Source organism: Pelodiscus sinensis, chromosome 18 (genome assembly GCF_049634645.1).
Source record: "Pelodiscus sinensis isolate JC-2024 chromosome 18, ASM4963464v1, whole genome shotgun sequence".
Classification (NCBI taxonomy): Eukaryota; Metazoa; Chordata; order Testudines; family Trionychidae; genus Pelodiscus; species Pelodiscus sinensis.
Genome location: NC_134728.1, coordinates 10,956,786 through 10,974,379, shown reverse-complemented (window position 1 = coordinate 10,974,379; position 17,594 = coordinate 10,956,786). Strand labels below are relative to the sequence as shown.

General features: G+C 41.9%; 1 long non-coding RNA gene across 6 annotated transcripts in view; it reads right to left on the bottom strand.

The window, feature by feature from the left end:
- LOC142818789 (uncharacterized) overlaps nt 1-17,594 on the bottom strand; it is a 133,498-nt gene that overhangs the window by 60,187 nt on the left and 55,717 nt on the right. For 3 of the 6 annotated variants that reach the window (XR_012896434.1, XR_012896433.1, XR_012896432.1), the window contains exon 4: nt 9,950-10,059. The exons of the other annotated variants lie outside the window; for them this stretch is intronic. This is a non-coding gene — a long non-coding RNA (uncharacterized LOC142818789). The remainder of the gene's footprint in view (nt 1-9,949; nt 10,060-17,594) is intronic. 6 annotated transcript variants of the gene reach the window in all.

Here is a 17,594-nt window from a genome sequence, read left to right as displayed (position 1 = left end):
TTCTTAGTAATTCTCCTAGAATTCAGTGCAAGCAGCTTCTGAAGTGAATAGAAACACATTATGACATTCCCCCACCCCCTCTCATATCCCCCTTCCTTTTTCCCTTTTTCTCCCCTCTCTGGCTACGTCTAGACTGCAAGCCTCTTTTGAAAGAGGCTTTTTCGAAAGATACTTTCGAAAAAGCCTCTTCGAAAAAGAGCATCTAGACTGCAAGCAGTACTTTTGAAAAAGCAAGCCGCTTTTTCGAAAGAAAGCACCCAAGCAGTCTGGATGCTCTCTTTTGAAAAAGCCCTTTTTGCATTCAAGAATGCCTTTTTTCGAAAGAGCACTTTTGAAAAAAGGCGTTCTTCCTCGTGAAATGAGGTTTTCCGCCGTCGAAAGAAAAGCTGCGTTCTTTCAATTTAATTTCGAAAGAACGCGGCTGTAGTCTAGAAGCAGGTGAAGTTTTTTCGAAAAAACCCTTGAGTATGGACACAGCCTCTCCTATTTATTTCGAGTTTTCATATCCCCTACTCATAACTCTGGTCATCTGAAGAACTGGGCTGTGCCAAGAAAGCTCATGATACCATCTACATGTTTTGTTAGTCTATAAAGTGCTACCAGACCATTTGTTGTTTTTTTCTGTAACAGACTAACTTGGCTATCCCCTGTAGCTCCCCCCAGTTGTATTTGGTTTGTTTTTAAAACAACCCCTCTGCTAAATCATCTTGGGATAACAGGAAAGAAATGTATACAGGCTTATTCCTGAGAATTTACCACATTGTAACCAGAGTATGTGCTACCTTTCTTATTGATTTTTACAGGTGGAAAAAACTTCACATCCAGTCATAAATCAATGGTTGTATTTCAAACTAAGGCCCAAAATATCCACCACATGAGAAGGGTCGAAGGGACAAAATCTGTTCTACATCCTAGTAGACTTTTAAGTCCCTAAGGGACCATCCCTTATCTATTCTGATCTACGGTTCCTAGTTTTCTAATTGTTGGAAACCAAGCACCCTTGTCCCCCCCCGCCCTGTCTCTTCTCTCAAGGCCATGCCTTCTCCCTTGAGGCCCCGCCCACTTCCCTCCTCTCCCCCCTCCCTCTGTCACTTGTTCGCCACCCTTCTTACATATTCCCCTCTCTCTCAGGACTCAACTGCTGCCTGTAGAGTCAGGCTGGAAGGCGCTAATTCAGAGCCTGCCCAATCAGACACATTGGGGGGAGGTGGTGCAGGGCTCAGGTAGAGGAACACAGCAGGACAGAAGTGGAGCTGTGCAAGATGCCTCGCCCCTGGGGGGTGGGGCGCAGCACCTGGTCTGGAAGCCAGCTGCGGCTTTGTCAGGTGTCAGCAGCTGAGCAGAGAGGAGTGGCTTCAGCTGCTGCTTTTTCTGCCCCCACAGTGGTGGAGGCTGGTTATTGCAGCTAGCTGGACTTTTACTGACTGGGTGCTATCAGGTTCCCTTTTTGACTGAGACTCTGACCTCCTGCACATCACAGGCCACAGAATCTCACCCACTCACTTCTGTAATAGATCCATAATCTATGAGGGTACATCTACACTGGCATCTTGGTAACTCTCGTTCCATGAGGTTAAGGGATGTCTTGAAACAGTGCTTTATTTCAAAATCTGGCACTATGTAGATATGCCAAATTTCAAAATGGCCTATTTTGAAATTCAATCGAAATAAAATACGCAATTTGCATAGTGCAAATTGTGTATCTTATTTCAAGTTTAGGGTGCTGTGTAGAAGTACCCTGACTGAGTTACCAAAGTCCTCAAAATGTGCTACAAAGACTTCAAGTTAAAGTGACTCCACCATTTACTCTCTAGTTTAAACCAGCAAGAGGACCATGGCATGTGCTTCACAGTCAAGTGAAAAATTCTCAGGGTCTCTGCCAATCTGACTTGGGGGAAAATTCCTTCCTACATATAAACTTACGTTCAATGCAAAAATCTGTTGCTTGCATAGGCTAGTTACGCAGCATACAATTTATTATAGCTCCACTGTCTGGCACTGCTAACGGCATTAGCAGCATTTACTGCAGTTCTTGCACTCTTTTTACTATTAGAAGGCAATGGGTCAAAATCTATCTTCGTTACAGACAGGAAATACCACTGGATAGATGAAGGATGAGAGTAAATTTAACCTTAAAATTTAAAATTTAATTTTAAAAGTCTTCTGCCTTTGGTGAAGAACTGCGGCCTACAATCAACATCTAGGCAAACCCCAAAGTAAAATGGCCTTCTTGCAAATTGAACACCACTAAGATCAATCTTGTCCATCATGTTTAAGGTGGTCTGATTTCATATTCAGTCTTTGTCCATCACTGGTAATCTTGTACTGTTGAAACTTTCAGTGCTCATGAGATAGCTGGCAACGGGGCAGCATTTCTTGGTACACACATTTCAGAACTGCTTGGTCTTCCATTCTATCCAGTTGTGGCCTCTGGATCCCATCTGAAATGGGTTGTGTAACCTCACAAAATGCTTTCACCACCACCCAACTCTGGTGTATTCTAGTTAGAATAATTTAATGATAATAAATTTGGGGAAAGTGAAGTGTCTTTCTGATTACATCAATAGAAAGATACTGCCATAATGCAGTATCCATAGTCCTAGTCTTGCAAACATTAGAAAATGCATATACCTTTGAGCACTGGAGACTTCAATAGGACTATTCATGTGAATAAAGTTGAGCCTCTGATTATGTGTTTGCAGGATTAAAATCATATTACCAAATACATATTAAGGATCCCAGTTCTGTGATTAGATCCACTGAGGTGGGCCCTTGTGCTGAAATTTTGGTTAATATGAATTTATACACACATTGAATTACCAGAAACTTCACTATGGTAAGTGTTTCAAAGCAGAATTGGGTAATAAGAGTATCATTGATTATTTTCATTACCATCATGGAATGGACTAGCTTTCATTGCAAAATAAAAGGCAAAATAAAGGATGATCCAAACTGAATTGAGACAAAAATACTACGGTAGTTGCTATTGATCTGGTCTTATGTTGCTCGAGGCTACTTCTTACTGGCTGTGATAAAAGCAAAGCAAAGCTTATTCTTTAATTCTCCTTAGGCTTTTTCATTCAGTATGCTGCTCTCAGTTAGCACTGTGTGAAATTCACAATTTTTGTTCCACAAAAGTATTCTGGCATTTTTGGGTTTTTCCCCTGCACAATGTCACACCTCACTCCAGTGTTATTATATTAATATTTTTGACTATATATTGCTTCAACAACAGCCAATAAACTATTTTCACACTTTCAATGAGGAAATCACTCTCACTAGGAGAAAGGGTGGATTTCACTGGAAGCTTTTTTTACTCTAAATATTCACATACCTTTGCAAAATGTTTTGAGAAAACAAGCACCTGTTCTGAGTGATGGAGATATTTACATTGCTAAGTAGAGGGAATGAGCCATGTGCTGAGGCCAGAAGCTGGCCATTGTTGAACTAAATACTAAAACTAAAATTTCAAACATAAAAGGGGTGAAGGGACAGACTTTGGTTGACAAGGCAGCATCCCGGAGCAATGCAGGGATCCAATGGAGATCTGAAAAAGTGGGACACAGACAGGGGTGGCCGACATTGCCTTCCCAAAACTACCTACATTCTCTGGCCATCTCTGTGGTTCAGCAGCCTGAGCTCTTTGGGTGGCCAGGAAGGATCGGGCATCAGGGCTGGGGTTGGGCAGGGCTTGGCTCCACGGGGGCAGGTTGCTGGGGGGTGAGGTCTCAGGTGAAAGGAGTGGTGTGTTGGGCAGAAGGGGTGGGGCTGGAGCTTGCCTTCCCCAGCTGGGCCTTCACCCACCACTCATGGATGTGGACATAAGCCCAAACCCCATTAGTTGCAAATACTAAGACAGTCAATATTTAGCTTCTGATTCAAATATTGTGATGTAATTAAGTTTCGCTATTAAATATTGCTGAGCTTTATTCACTTAAAGGAGACAAAATGGTTGTATGGGAAATAGGAGAGGTAACAGGTTCTGCATTCTTTTCATTATGAAGCTCCACAAAGAAGAAAAATTAGTGAAGGGGGGAATCAGCTGGCATAGTAATGACATTTCATGAAAGTGAGAGAGAGTGAGAGAGAGCGAGAACACCTGGATGAGCCTGTAACGTGTCCACTTCTCTTCATGTTATCTTCATCACACAAGATAATTATTAAGAAAGAGAGATATGTCATAAGGTTCTTTCACAGAGGCAAAGAGGAGTGTAACAACTGAGGGAAGTGTAATTATTGCTCACAATGCAGTCCATCTGGGAAAAGAACTGACAGACCACAAGAATAATACCAGCAGCTGTAACTATTCTTTAAACTAAAGCAACATACAACTAATTAGAATGGTCAATAGCACCTAGCTAGCAGCTAGAATTGCATTCTGGGTCTTGATACAGGTAGGGGTTTGGGTTTTTTTTAATGCCAGTTGTTTTAAAAATGGGAGAAAGGTGCTTCTGGCAGGGCAAGTCTGAAACACCTCCAAAACCACCGATTATGGGTAAAGAAAGAGTGAAATAGAAAACCAACAGGAATTAGAAATAAAAGGGTTTGGTACCTCCTCGGCCCATGAGTTCAGCTTCTTTACCTGACTGAGTTTTGCCTTTAAAAGAACTTAAGAGAAACTTTTCTTCTTCTGAAAGTATTACTGAGAAACTAAACTATAACCCATATATTATCATCGAGTTCCACTGTTAGGACCTCCTATTGATACCGATTTTCTGCTGTCTATTAACTCCACTGTATGTCTCAGTGGCTTCTAAGGAATCTTAGGGAAGACATAAGGCCATCAGACTGATGAATAGCACTAGGCCATCTGATAGGCACAGAGCCAACAGAAGAGGGCAGAATCATTTGCAGCAAAGCAGTAAAACTGTACGTGGTGTGGTGGTGGGCCACAAGACAAAAGGAAAGTGGGGAGATGGCCATAGCCACGTGCAACATTGATTTGGAGCCACTTCACAATGTGACTAGTTGGGAATTCCCACGGGAAAACTTGGATGGCAGACAATGTTCCTTCTAATCTTTTCCATCTATGTGAGGATTTTTTCCACTCATGTGCAGAATACATTTTTACTTGCAGCCAGGCATATGTGAAAGTGCACCACCAGGAGAAACAAAACCTAGCAGTGGGTGCTCTGCTAATCAGCTGAGTGGCATTTAAATCTCTGCTGAATGGCCTTGTAAGAGTACATCTTACAGGGGACACTGATGGCAGGGTTAATGAGGTTCATCAGTTAAAGACTTTTCAAATGATCTTTCATAAGCATACTTTATACAAAAGACACCACGATCATATTGAAGTGGTGAATATGTGGGTACAGAGGTTCGTGCAGGGTACAGCATGTCACAATGGTGATCTGTAGGTTTTGGTAGATAGCTGTCTGTATGGTTCCATTCTTGAAGTGATGATAGTGTCCAGGAAGCTAATGATGATACAGGAATGTTTTAGAGAGTCTGATGGATGGGTAATGGTTGTTGACATTGTGGTGGAAATCTATGCAGGATTACAATTGATAATTACCTGAGATATTGTCATCCTCTAGACAAACAACAAACTTTCTCATAGTAGATGATTACATGGTTGTCACTTAGTCCCTTCACTTTTCTTTTTTGTTTTAAATAAAGTAGGGGATTTTTTTGGTTTTAGAATCTCCATTAAAAAAAAAAATCTATCTGAAAGCACTGTAGTACAACTGCATTTAACTATCACTGGCAAAGCTGACAAATTAAAAATATTTAAAACTGCCAGCTTAGGTACATGCTTCAGTGTCTAGTATAAAAAGGATGTAATACAGAAATAATCATTAGTGTACATAACTGAATAGCTCAATAGAATTACAGTGCTGTAATCAATTTAAGCATGCAATATATACAATTGTTTGTATATATGAACAATTATATCAAACTAAAAAAACTGCTTGAGATTCAGCTGCCAGATGGCATTTACTAAGTTTTCTTTCTGTAGTAACTGAAGAAAAAATAAGAAAAACCTTTTGAAATGTGTTAATGACCAATGCTTTTCCTCCCTATCCTCCACTCTACTCAAAACATCTTGTCTCTGGTAAGTACAGTTGGTATTAAGTTCATTTTGTAGCGCCCTCTCGAAACTCTCTCAGTGTATGCTGTTAATTATCAACCAGAATGAGTCACTAAAGTCTTAAACTGACTCTTTAATGAGTTTCCCATAAATCTGTTCTATTCATTAGAGGTCAAACTGATAACCACTATCAATGAATATCAGCTCTGTATATAGTTTTGTAAAGAATAGAATCACAACTCAAAGAATGCTTCTCCCTAAATATTTAAATCAATAAATTCTTTAAAAAACCTAAATCTTAAAAATAGAGATTGGGAAGTATTAAGTTTAAATAATTTGAAAGTGATTTGATTAAGTTTATCTTCAAAGCTACTATTGGTACAAGCAGAATAAACCAACATTGTTAGTAAATTCTTAATTCACTGAGCTAGTCTCAAAGTATTGAATCATGAGTTTGTCTTTCAGTCTATTATTCTGACAAAAAAAACCCCAAAAAACCTTAGCAAAACTATTATAAAAATGAAAGTTTTTCATCTGCTACTGTAATTTCTATGGTGTGGAGATCTAATGCTCTAAGCATGTTATTAAAAGCTTAAAGATTTATGGTCAAATGTTGCTCTAAGTGCATTACCTATTATTTTAGATAGTAGTATGTACAAATTTCATATGGGGTAAGGCAACAGTAGAATGAATCAATATAAATATGCAGGCACTGTATGAAGAACTATTCAATAAAATAGCCTTTAGCACCGAAACAAAGAAATCCAAATTTTTCTTCCAATCTTCAACAGTTCAATAATTAGAGATAAAAGTTTCTCCTCCCTTTCTCTCCTCATTTATTGTATTGACAGAAAAATTGAGAATAAAAGTTTAGAAGTGATCCCACGAAATTGTCTTATCAGTTGGCGTAGATTTACTCTCCACCAAGATCAGACATAATTTGTACCTATGAGAAGGTCTATGCTACAAGGACTAGCATAACTCCAATTGATTTAACTTAGATCTACTAACTGGAGGGTCCACACTGTGTGTGTGTGTGTGTGTGTGTATCTTCGCGCACGCACAACACCCTCTTCTGTTGACTCCCCTCACTCATCTCATTCTGCTGGAGTACTGCAGTCAACAGAAGAGTGATCAGTGGTCGATTTAGTGGATCTTTATTAGACTCACTAAATTGACTGCCAGTGAATGGATTGCTGCAGAATGGACCCACCCCATAGTGGAGACAATCCCTATGAGGCGTACCCATGCTTTACTACAGTTGTAATAGATTAAAGTTCAGCCTTTCTTCATGTTTTAATGCTTCCTTAATTCAAGCTGTATTTATGACTTTCAAGGAAAAGTAGAATACTGGAACTTTACAGATGCAGTTTTAATTCATAATCAATTGTGATATATATAAAAAAAATTAGCCTGAACATGCAGATTGTCTTTGGAAGAGCAATGAAGGAATTATAAATTTAGAGCTGTACAATTTGCTTCTGCCTCTTCCTTTCAATATCTTCTTTAGTGCCTGCATAAACTTACTACTTCTCATTTGCAATATTCTCGCTTCATACATCCTTAAGTCTCTAGTGCAGTATGTTCTTTAAAGAGAACACCACAAAAGTGCTACATGCAATTCAGTTAAATGTCAAGGCTGGTGGTTATGCATAAACACATTGTTCTTTCCTTTATATTTATTTTTCTGTCATTGAAACCTTTACTGAATGGTTTTGCAGAGGCGTGAACTCTGAAGAAATTACCTTTATAGGTTCACCAAAAAACAAAATCCAAACCCAAATCTGAATTTACAATTTCCCTTTTTCTCTTCTGTCTAGGCACCATTCTGCTCCCAGGAACCATAGTTCTCTGCCTTATTCCCCCTCCCCCTGCCTACGGAGTTAGCAAGGACCTGAGTTTTAGGGGCCTACTGTGAGCATCACACTAGTACTTTTGAGGGCTAGGATGGAAATTATCCCTCAGTGCTAGATGGGTGTAGGCAGGGAGGGTTTTTTAAAACATCTTCCTCAGCAGCTCAGGGATTAAGTTGTAATGTGCTCTTCTGTTGCAACGTGGATAGCAGATACCTAGTGCAGATATTCATTTGGGTGGGGTCTGGTTCCCTCATAAGCTAGGAGTGGAAACTGAATGGGTGGGGGTGTATGTCCTAAAAAAGATAAAAGAAACACACATGTACTGTCTGGCAGTGACAGGCCCACTGACATGGAGACTGAGGGGTAATTACTCAAGACCCTGGCAATTCAAAAAAGTCCAGGGGTCCCAGACACCACTGCTTCTACCATGACAGGGGTGGCATCTGGAGCTTTGGGCCCTTTAAGTCACTGCCGGAGCACTGTGAGGTGCGCTTCAGGCTGTGCGGAGGGCTCGGGGGGGAAGGCGAGCTGTTGTCTGGTTAACGCTGAGGGCTGGCTGCCCCAGATCTGCTCCTTCCATCTCAGGCCCTGCCCCTTCTTGGAGCATGGAGCATAGAGCCACCCTCCCCTCCAGTGAAGCTGTTGGCTCCCCCTCACAGTGAGGCCATTACTTTTCTCCACACATTCAATCTTCAAATGAGGGAAAATGGTGGAATCACAGCAGCAGTGCCAGGGCCAGATTAAATATATGGAGTGGGGCATACTGAGAGCTACTGTGTATTACAAAAGGAAGGGGGACCTGCACTGGACAGGCTATTGCTGGATAGTTTCCCATAGGTGATAAGCTAATAACACCTGTGACCTAGTTCAGCCACATTCCTGGTACCTCGTGGACACGGCAAGGGAAAAAAAAAAGTGAGTAATAGATATAAGAATGTTACAGACATGACCGGTACATAAGCAACTCATTGACTAAAAATCAGGACAATCTGTAATGATTGGTTAACCCTTCGTTAACTCATCTGTCAGACATTTCTAAATGGGCCCTTAATATAAAATCTGGTCGAAAAAAATCTCTTTTCTTGCCTTATTCTTGAAGAACCCAATTATTGGCAGAGTTCACTAATTTAAAATTAAAAAGCCTTGTAGCAGCCAAAATGCAATATCTCTCAGTCCACAAGATACAGTAATTCTCTTCAGCTAAGCCTCGCTTCCCTTTTGACAGGACAATTCCTACACTTAGGCTTGGTCTATACTAGACCAAGAAGATTGACTTAAGGTATGCAACTCCCACTAAGCAACATTCCTAGCTGAAATTGGCTTACCTTAAACCTAGCCTTGGTGTCATTCACACAGTGGGAGGTCAATGGGAACAAACACTCTCATCGGTTTCCCTTACTCCTTGCAAAAGGAGGAGTTCGGGATGCCGGCAGGGGCTGCCCTCAGCGTCCAGTTTACAGGTCTATACTAGACCTGCTAAATCAAATGCTAAAGATCGACCTCTGGAACATCAATCTTGTGGTAAGTATAGACATGCCCTAGCAACCTAATTTCGTTTGTTCAAAAATTTTTCGAAGATTTTCTGGGTTTCATTTTTTGGTTTATGTTCTCCTCAAACTCTCACACACAGTAATTTTTATGCATTATTTTGAAGACATTAAAAATGTAGGGGTTTTCCTTCTCCTCCCATATATATATATATATATAAAGAAATGTTGGGACAAATAAGGGAGCTATAGTAACTTATTCCAGCAAAGACCTGGCCCCTTGAAATCTCCAGATTCTCTCTTGCTATTTTTATCTTCACTTCTAGACTGAAAAGCAGATCCTCAGCAAATGTCAATGGGCATAACTCAAGTGAGATCAATAGAACAACTCTGATTTACACCATATGATTTTCTGGCCATGTCATCATGAACGCTAAAGATTTTGAAGCTCTCCCATCCCACTGAAAATAGCTTCGGAGTGATACAAACGTCTCCTTAGTGTGCATAAATTTCGATGGCGTTCATCTCTGATTTCTTGACATTGATACATATGTCTTACAGAGACTCATTACCTTAAATGAATGCTTTCCCTGGACATTTCAAGATCAAGCTTACAGAACTTTTGGTGAAAGGAAACAGGAAGTGTTAGGTTCTGAAACGATGTTTCTCACAATAGAAGATTCTGTTAAGATAAATAATTGTGGCTGTCAATCAGTCATAAGTCTATAGGATTACATTCAATGTCATGAGTTTGACATGCCAATCTGGTAGCATTCTAACAATCTTCCCTCTAATTTTTTCCCACCCATGTGTGGAGTAAATTTTGTTATGTGCACTGAGGAATGTGCAGATGTGCACCACCAGTAGAAACATTGGCTGCCAGCTGTGGGTGCTCTGCTAATCAGGTGGGAGGCATCTGAATCTCTCCTGGGTGGCCACGCAAGCACACAGCTTAGAGGGAACATTAATATTGAGTATCCTGAAGTTATTGACCAGAAGATTGCAACCAGAGGTTGAGAATCTGCTATAAGAAAGAAGAAATGTTTCCATAGCTCTGGGGGTATGTCTACACTACCCTCCTAATTCGAACTAGGAGGGTAATGTAGGCATACCACACTTGCAAATGAAGCCCGGGATTTGAATTTCCCGGGCTTCATTTGCATAAAGCCGGCCGGCGCCATTTTTAAATGGCGGCAGTTAGAACCCCGTGCCGCGCGGCTACACGCGGCACGGAGTAGCTAGTTCGGATTAGGCTTCCATGAGGAGTACAGGTAGTTCAGATTAGGAAGCCTAATCTGAACTAGCTACTCCGTGCCGTGTGTAGCCGCGCGGCACGGGGTTCGAACTGCCGGCATTTAAAAATGGCGCCGGCCGGCTTTATGCAAATGAAGCCCGGGAAATTCAAATCCCGGGCTTCATTTGCAAGTGCGGTATGCCTACATTACCCTCCTAGTTCGAATTAGGAGCGTAGTGTAGACATACCCTGGTTTACCTAACTGCAGCCCTCCTTTCCCAGCTTCATATTTTTTAAACAGCCCCTCATATCCCCCAAAATACACCCAAGAAATCATTCACCCAAAGAAGCAGTGAAGATTGCTGAAACTGAAGGAAAGGACAATGTATGAAACTGAATCTTCCCCTGGCTTGGCTCGGCTCAGAGTCTCAGAAAAATGAAATATAAGAACAAAAATCAAGGAAATCTGAGGTGGAATGAAAAGCTACAACGGAAGTTACAAATTAGGAGCATGCTTATAACTGGCATATGGAACAAAGGCAGAAATGCCAATGATCTGCTGTTGCCAACAAGAGTTATTTTATCCATTATTATTCTAAGGCACATTCTACTACAGCGGAAGGTCAACTTAAGATATGCAATTCCTGATATGTTAATTACATAGTTGGTATTGATGCATCTCAAATCATGTTTCTGCGCTGTCCACACAGCAGGAGGTCAACAGGAGCAAATGCTCCCATCAACTTCCCTTACTCCTTGTGAGGAGCAAGAGTACCAGCACCAATGGAGGCGCCCTCTGAGTTTGATTTAGTGTCAATGTTGATTTCCTGTGTAGTGTAGACATGGCCTAAGCGATGTATCAAATGCTTCCTAGTAGACATTTTTGTACATGGTTTTTCTTCCTCATTCCAGTGCCAGAGTTTAAGAAAAAAAAAAAAAAGGGACTGTCCTTCAGAAGTGGGCTACCTATCTTACAAGAACAGGCACTACTCACAAGTTTTTTAAAGTTTTCCTATTACAGACTAACTCAGCTTTCCCTCAGAATATTTTCTGAGTTAGAAATATCATGGGCGATGTCTACATAGCAGCGTTATTTCAGAATAATGGTATTCTGAAACTTCAGGGAGTAGCCGAGTTAGTCTGTCCAAGATAAACTTAAAAAACAACAAACGGTATGGTAGTACTTTATAGACTAACCAAACATGTAGATGGTATCATGAGCTTTCGTGGGCACAGCCCACTTCTTCAGACTGGAGTTTTGAGTTTAGGATGTGGAGACCCAAAATAAATAGGGGAGAAGGGAGGTGATGGGGGGAGGGGGAGTGCTTGTCTACACCACAAGCCTTTATTTTGAAATAATGTCAATATGGAGGATTTCTTACTCTGACTCATGGTATCCCTCATTTCACAAGGAGTAAGGGAAGTCGAAGGAAGAGTGTTCTTCCTTCGACTTCCTGCTGTGTAGACAGTGCCAAAAGCCGAATTAAGCTAGTATGACTTTAGCTATGCAATTGATGTAGCTCAAATTGTGTAACTTAATTGGACTTTAGCCCTGCTCTATAGATGTACCCATGGTGTTAACTGGAGTACTTCCAGTTCTGTTTCCATTGAAGAACAAAAGCAGCACATAAAAATGTGAAGGTGTTGAGGGAAGACACCCAGCTGATTTTTAAGTCCTTGACAAAGGTTCTAATCAAGCTGTATGTTTTCCTAATTAGTGCATCCATCCTTAATCATCTTGCAATACCAGTGCTATACAATATCAGTCAGTCTTGTATTATGACTAGTACCTCACATTTTTTTCCATCAGCCACTAAAGTGTTTACTGTTCGTGTTGTCCTTGACATTTTATCCCATACATTAAATTATGCCAAGTTTAATAAAATTACCTCAAGTAAATTTATTTAAGTGGCCAGTCTTCCCTTCAGTTTAAGTTCATAGCCCTTAAGCTAATGTCAAAAGTAAGAACAAACATGTTTTGCATCTTTATCTTGTCACTTCTACCTTCAGACTATTAAGCACATCATTAACACGTTTCTGATTCTCCTCTGTTTCAACCACCCCATTCCTCCCATGAGTGCAGCAATTTAGGAGCTTGCCTAGCATTTTGAAAGGGCTGGTTACAGCAGTAAAATCCTGATCATGTTCTTGGATCTCTCACTGAGGATTTTAAGAATTTTGTGGAGCAGTGTAGCTTTGTAAATAGACCACAGGCCGGGAGTCTTGCTTTGCAACTGGCCAGCTAGGTGACCTTGGGCAAGTCACTCTGACTCTCAGAGAGGGTATTTCTCCATTTGCAATGTGGGGATAATGACAATGACTTCCTTTATAAAGCACTTAATTCCACTGATGAAAAGTGAGATATATAAATGCTAGGTAATAGAAATTCCTTCATACAAAAATAATGTAAGTGGCAACCAGCAGCTAGTATGAGATTTCATACTTCCTACCAATGTTATGGGTACTACAGATGTCAAACTTAAAAACTTGACATACTTAACCCCCCCTATTTTTTTCATTAAAAGCAACAAGTAGTCCTGTGGCACCTTAGAGATTACCCAAAATATATAGAATCACGAGTTTTATATAAGAGATATAGATATATAGATAAAACAGCAGAAGTATCTGTCAATTGTAGTTAATGAGGCTAATTAAGTGAGCTGGCTATATCCCATATAGACTAACAGATTTATTGGAGCATAAGCTTTTGTGGGCAAAGACACACTTCAAAATAATGCATCTGACAAAGTGGGTCTTTGCCCCACAATAGCTTATGCTCCCTCCAATAAATCTGTTAGTCTATAAGGTGCTACAGGACTCCTCGTCGCTTTTGCAGATTCAGTCTAATATGGCTACCTCTCTGATACTATGTCCCATATGTGGCTTTTGATGTCAAAATGGAGATGTTTGTTAGGTGCAGTGATTCACAAGCAGATAAACACAAAAGGTATTGTCCATTGCTAGTTGGAGTCATCAGCATCAGGAAATAATACTCCACTGAAGTTCCTTTGCATTGCTATGGCCGTAAGTGACAGCAGAATCTGACACTTATTCTAATATTTTCATGTAAGGTTGAAACCTCAAGCCTGTCTTTTTGCTCCCCACTGTGCCTTCCTCTTACCACAGTCCAACACCCATTTTGCAAATGTCCTCAACAATCCCAGCCTTAGAGTTCTCTCTGCAGATATTCTGCATTGCCCTTTCTTTGTTCATTCCTGAACTATTATTCAGCATTGTGCTGATGGCTTTGGAACTGCATATGCCAAGAAACCCAGGGATCTCTTCCAGTTCATTGGTTTATACTTTAAAAATACTTCCTATTCTGTTTTTATATCCCTTTCTGCATTATTTTACATTTTATTGCACTATGATAAATCCTTATTAATCCACCTATTCCTCTCCATTCATTTTGAATTTGATTTTTGTTACTCTGTATATTGACCATCATGTCATTTTTTAAATCAACATGTCATCAATGTACTACAAAGTAAAATAAGCATCTGCATATATCACTCAGTTTATTAGTAGTGTCAACATTTAAAGTAATTTTTAAAAATCATAACTTTAGAGGCATTTCAATATTTCCCTAATCTTCCCTAGTGAGGGGTAGTTCAGAGATGCATGGCTTTCTTTAGATCCCTCTGTCATGCCCCATTGACTTAGGAGTATGAATATGAATAACTTGAAGGTGCTTTAGAGAAATACTTTATATTTTTATTTTAATGTTACAATCTGCTGAATGTGTTTATTTTATTTTTGTGCATATATCATTCTTGTATGTGAAGTTAAAAAGGTGAAGTGTGGATCTGTTCATAATTCTAAATGTGCTACTGTTACTGATGCCCTTGAAACTTAATGTCTCAGTGATCAAATCAACAATCTGTGAGTAGTCTTCTTTGTCCTGTAAGTCCAAACTGTGACTGGTCATAGAAAGACATTTGACCATAGTACCTACTATTGGAATCCTTCTGGAATCTGATATTTTTCCATGGGTGTGGGGAATGCCCAACAAAGGGTTCCCACCTAGGGGAAAGTCTATTTAAGCAATGGAAAGCAATCAGTCTGTGTCTTCAGCTAGCCTTTGAAACTGTCTGGCTCATCCTAAAGGGATATTTTACAATGAAGAGCTTCTGAAAAGTTGTACCCCCAGAGTAAAGATCAACTTTGACTTGAAATTCTTTACCTGAGATAAGAACGGCTGTTTAGAATAAGAATTTGCATGTAACAAATTTCTTAGTGGATCAGAACTAAGTAGAGCTGAGCCTTCCCAGAGTTGAACTGGTTCAGTGTCTGTGTTGCTCTACAGGGGGGCGGTAAGCCCAACTCTGTGCCTTGTCTGGGGGAGACCAAAGTATCTGGTCCAGCAGGACAGTGGAGGAAGAGCCCAAAGATCCGGAAGGTGGTCGTCAGTGGCATGATCAGCACACCAGGGGACAACCATAAGGTTGTGATTCAACCTGTCACACCCTTCTTAAATAGGTGTTACATTCATTTCTGTAAAGGTGTGATAGGTGTACCAGGAGACCTGCAATTTCAGGCATTCTGTGCCAAGCTAGTGCTTGAGACATTTGCCCAAATTCTAAATGGGACACACACACACACACACACACACACACACACACACACACACACACACACACACAGAGGGTATGTCTACACTACCCTCCTAGTTCAAACTAGGAGGGTAATGTAGGCATACCGCACTTGCAAATGAAGCCCGGGATTTGAATTTCCTGGGCTTCATTTGCATAAGCGGGGCTCCGCCATTTTTAAAACCCCGCTTGTTCGAACCCTGTGCCACGCGGCTACACGAGGAGTAACGGTAGTTCGAACTAGGAAGCCTAGTTCGAACTACCTAGTTCGTGCCCGGGAAATTCAAAGCCCGGGAAATTCAAATCCCGGGCTTCATTTGCAAGTGCGGTATGCCTACATTACCCCGCTAGTTCGAACTAGCGGGGTAGTGTAGACATACCCACACACACTTATTTACACCACTGAACTGTGCTAGCTTCAGCACTTAACCCTAGTCTACACTAGAGTGTTATTTCAAAATAACCCTCCTTAGGTCGAATTTATAAGTGGAGCATCCATGCTTGTTATTTCAAAATAACGGGTTGGTTATTTCAAAATCTGTACTTCTGCTTTCCTCATGGAATAACGCTGATTTTGAAATAGTTATTTTGAAATAACATTAGCATGGACAGTCCGGTGCTGCTAATTTGAAATAATTGGCCTCCGGCAGCCTCTCACAACTACAGCTCTGACCCCCCTGGCCACGTCTGGCATCTTCACAGCCACATCCACAGGAGGAGGGGAGCTAACTTTGGAAGTCCTGTGCAAAGCAGCAGCCAACAAGGAAGCCATGAGCAACCCCAATGATACACCATACCCTCCCACAACTGCTAGTGCTCCTGCTGCTCCCTCAGCTGCCACTTGCCAGGGATGCAGGATAACTCTGGCCTGGACTAGTGCAGCAATCCTGAACCTCATTGACGTCTGGGTGGAGGAGACCTACCTTCAGGATCTCTGCACCAGAAAGAGAAATGCAGAAGTCTACAGTCAGATTCCCAACAGCCTGGCCGAGATAGGTCACACCCAGACACTGGACCAGAGCTGGATGAAAATCAAAGAGCTCTGGCAGGCTAGCCACAAGGCCAGGGAACAGAGCAGATCTGGGTTGGCACCACACAGTTGCCACTACTACAACCAGTTGGATGCCATTCTGGGAGGGAGGTGTTTGTCACCTTCCCTGTTCTTGTCATGGAGTCTGTCCAGGACACATCCAGTGTCAGACTCCAGGAGGACAGGGTGGTGCTGGTGGTGGTGGAGGTGGTGGTAGCAATGGCCAGTCATGTGACCATGTCCACCAGCCAGGAGCCAGTCCTCCTCCCTCCCCTCCCCCCCGCCAGAAGGTCTCCTTGGCTTTGGACAAACCTAGGGAAGGCACTACAGGTGTGTTCTATAACTTTCCTTATACACATGGGGCTCGTCTACACTGGCCCCTTTTCCGAAAGGGGCATGTTAATTTCACAGGTCGTAATAGGGAAATCCGTGGGGGATTTAAATATCCCCCGCGGCATTTAAATAAAAATGTCCGCCGCTTTTTTCCGGCTTTTAGAAAAGCCGGAAAAGAGCGTCTACACTGGCCCCGATCCTCCGGGAAAAAAAGCCCTTTTCCGGAGGATCTTATTCCTACTTCAAAGTTAGGTTAGATAGACATCTGTCAGGGATGGTGTAGACAGAGCTTGATCCTGCCTTGAGGGCGGGGGGCTGGACTCGATGACCTCTCGAGGTCCCTTCCAGTCCTATTATTCTATGATTCTATGATTCTAGATGTGGGTGTTGTGTGCCTTTTCTGACCACCTGATGTTGATGTCAGTGAAGCCTCCTTTGTGATCCATGAGGGCCTGCAGCACCATGGAGAAGATATGGGCGTGCACCTTTTCTGTTGATGTAGTTCGAGGCACAATGGTTGGAGGCCAGGATGGGGATGTGTGTGCTGCCTATGGCACCCCCCAGCAGCTGGGGAAGTCCTGGCAGAAAAGCAGTCAACAATGCTGTCCACATTGCCAGAGCAACAAACCTGTGTAGCTGCACCTGTTTGATGGCCTTGGCTACTAGCATAAGCAAGCCCTGGCTGTGAATTACCCCATGCCAAACTGGCTCCCGATACAGTGGTAGCTGTCTGGCGTGGTGAGCTTCCACAGGGCGAAGGCTACGTGCTTCTGCACAGGGATGGCAGGTCTCCTGCATGTGTCCTGTCACCTGCGGGCAGGGGTGAGCCACTCACAGAGCTCCAGGAAGGTGGCCTTCCACATGTGGAAGTTCTGCAGCCACTGCTGATCACCCCATCCCTGCAGGACAATGTGGTCCCACCAGTCTGAGCTTGTCTCCTGCCGCCAGAAGTGGTGTTCCATTGTGTCTAGGGAATGGAGGGGCATGCACAGCAGCAGAAGCACCAGGACCTGGGTGAGCAGGGCCTG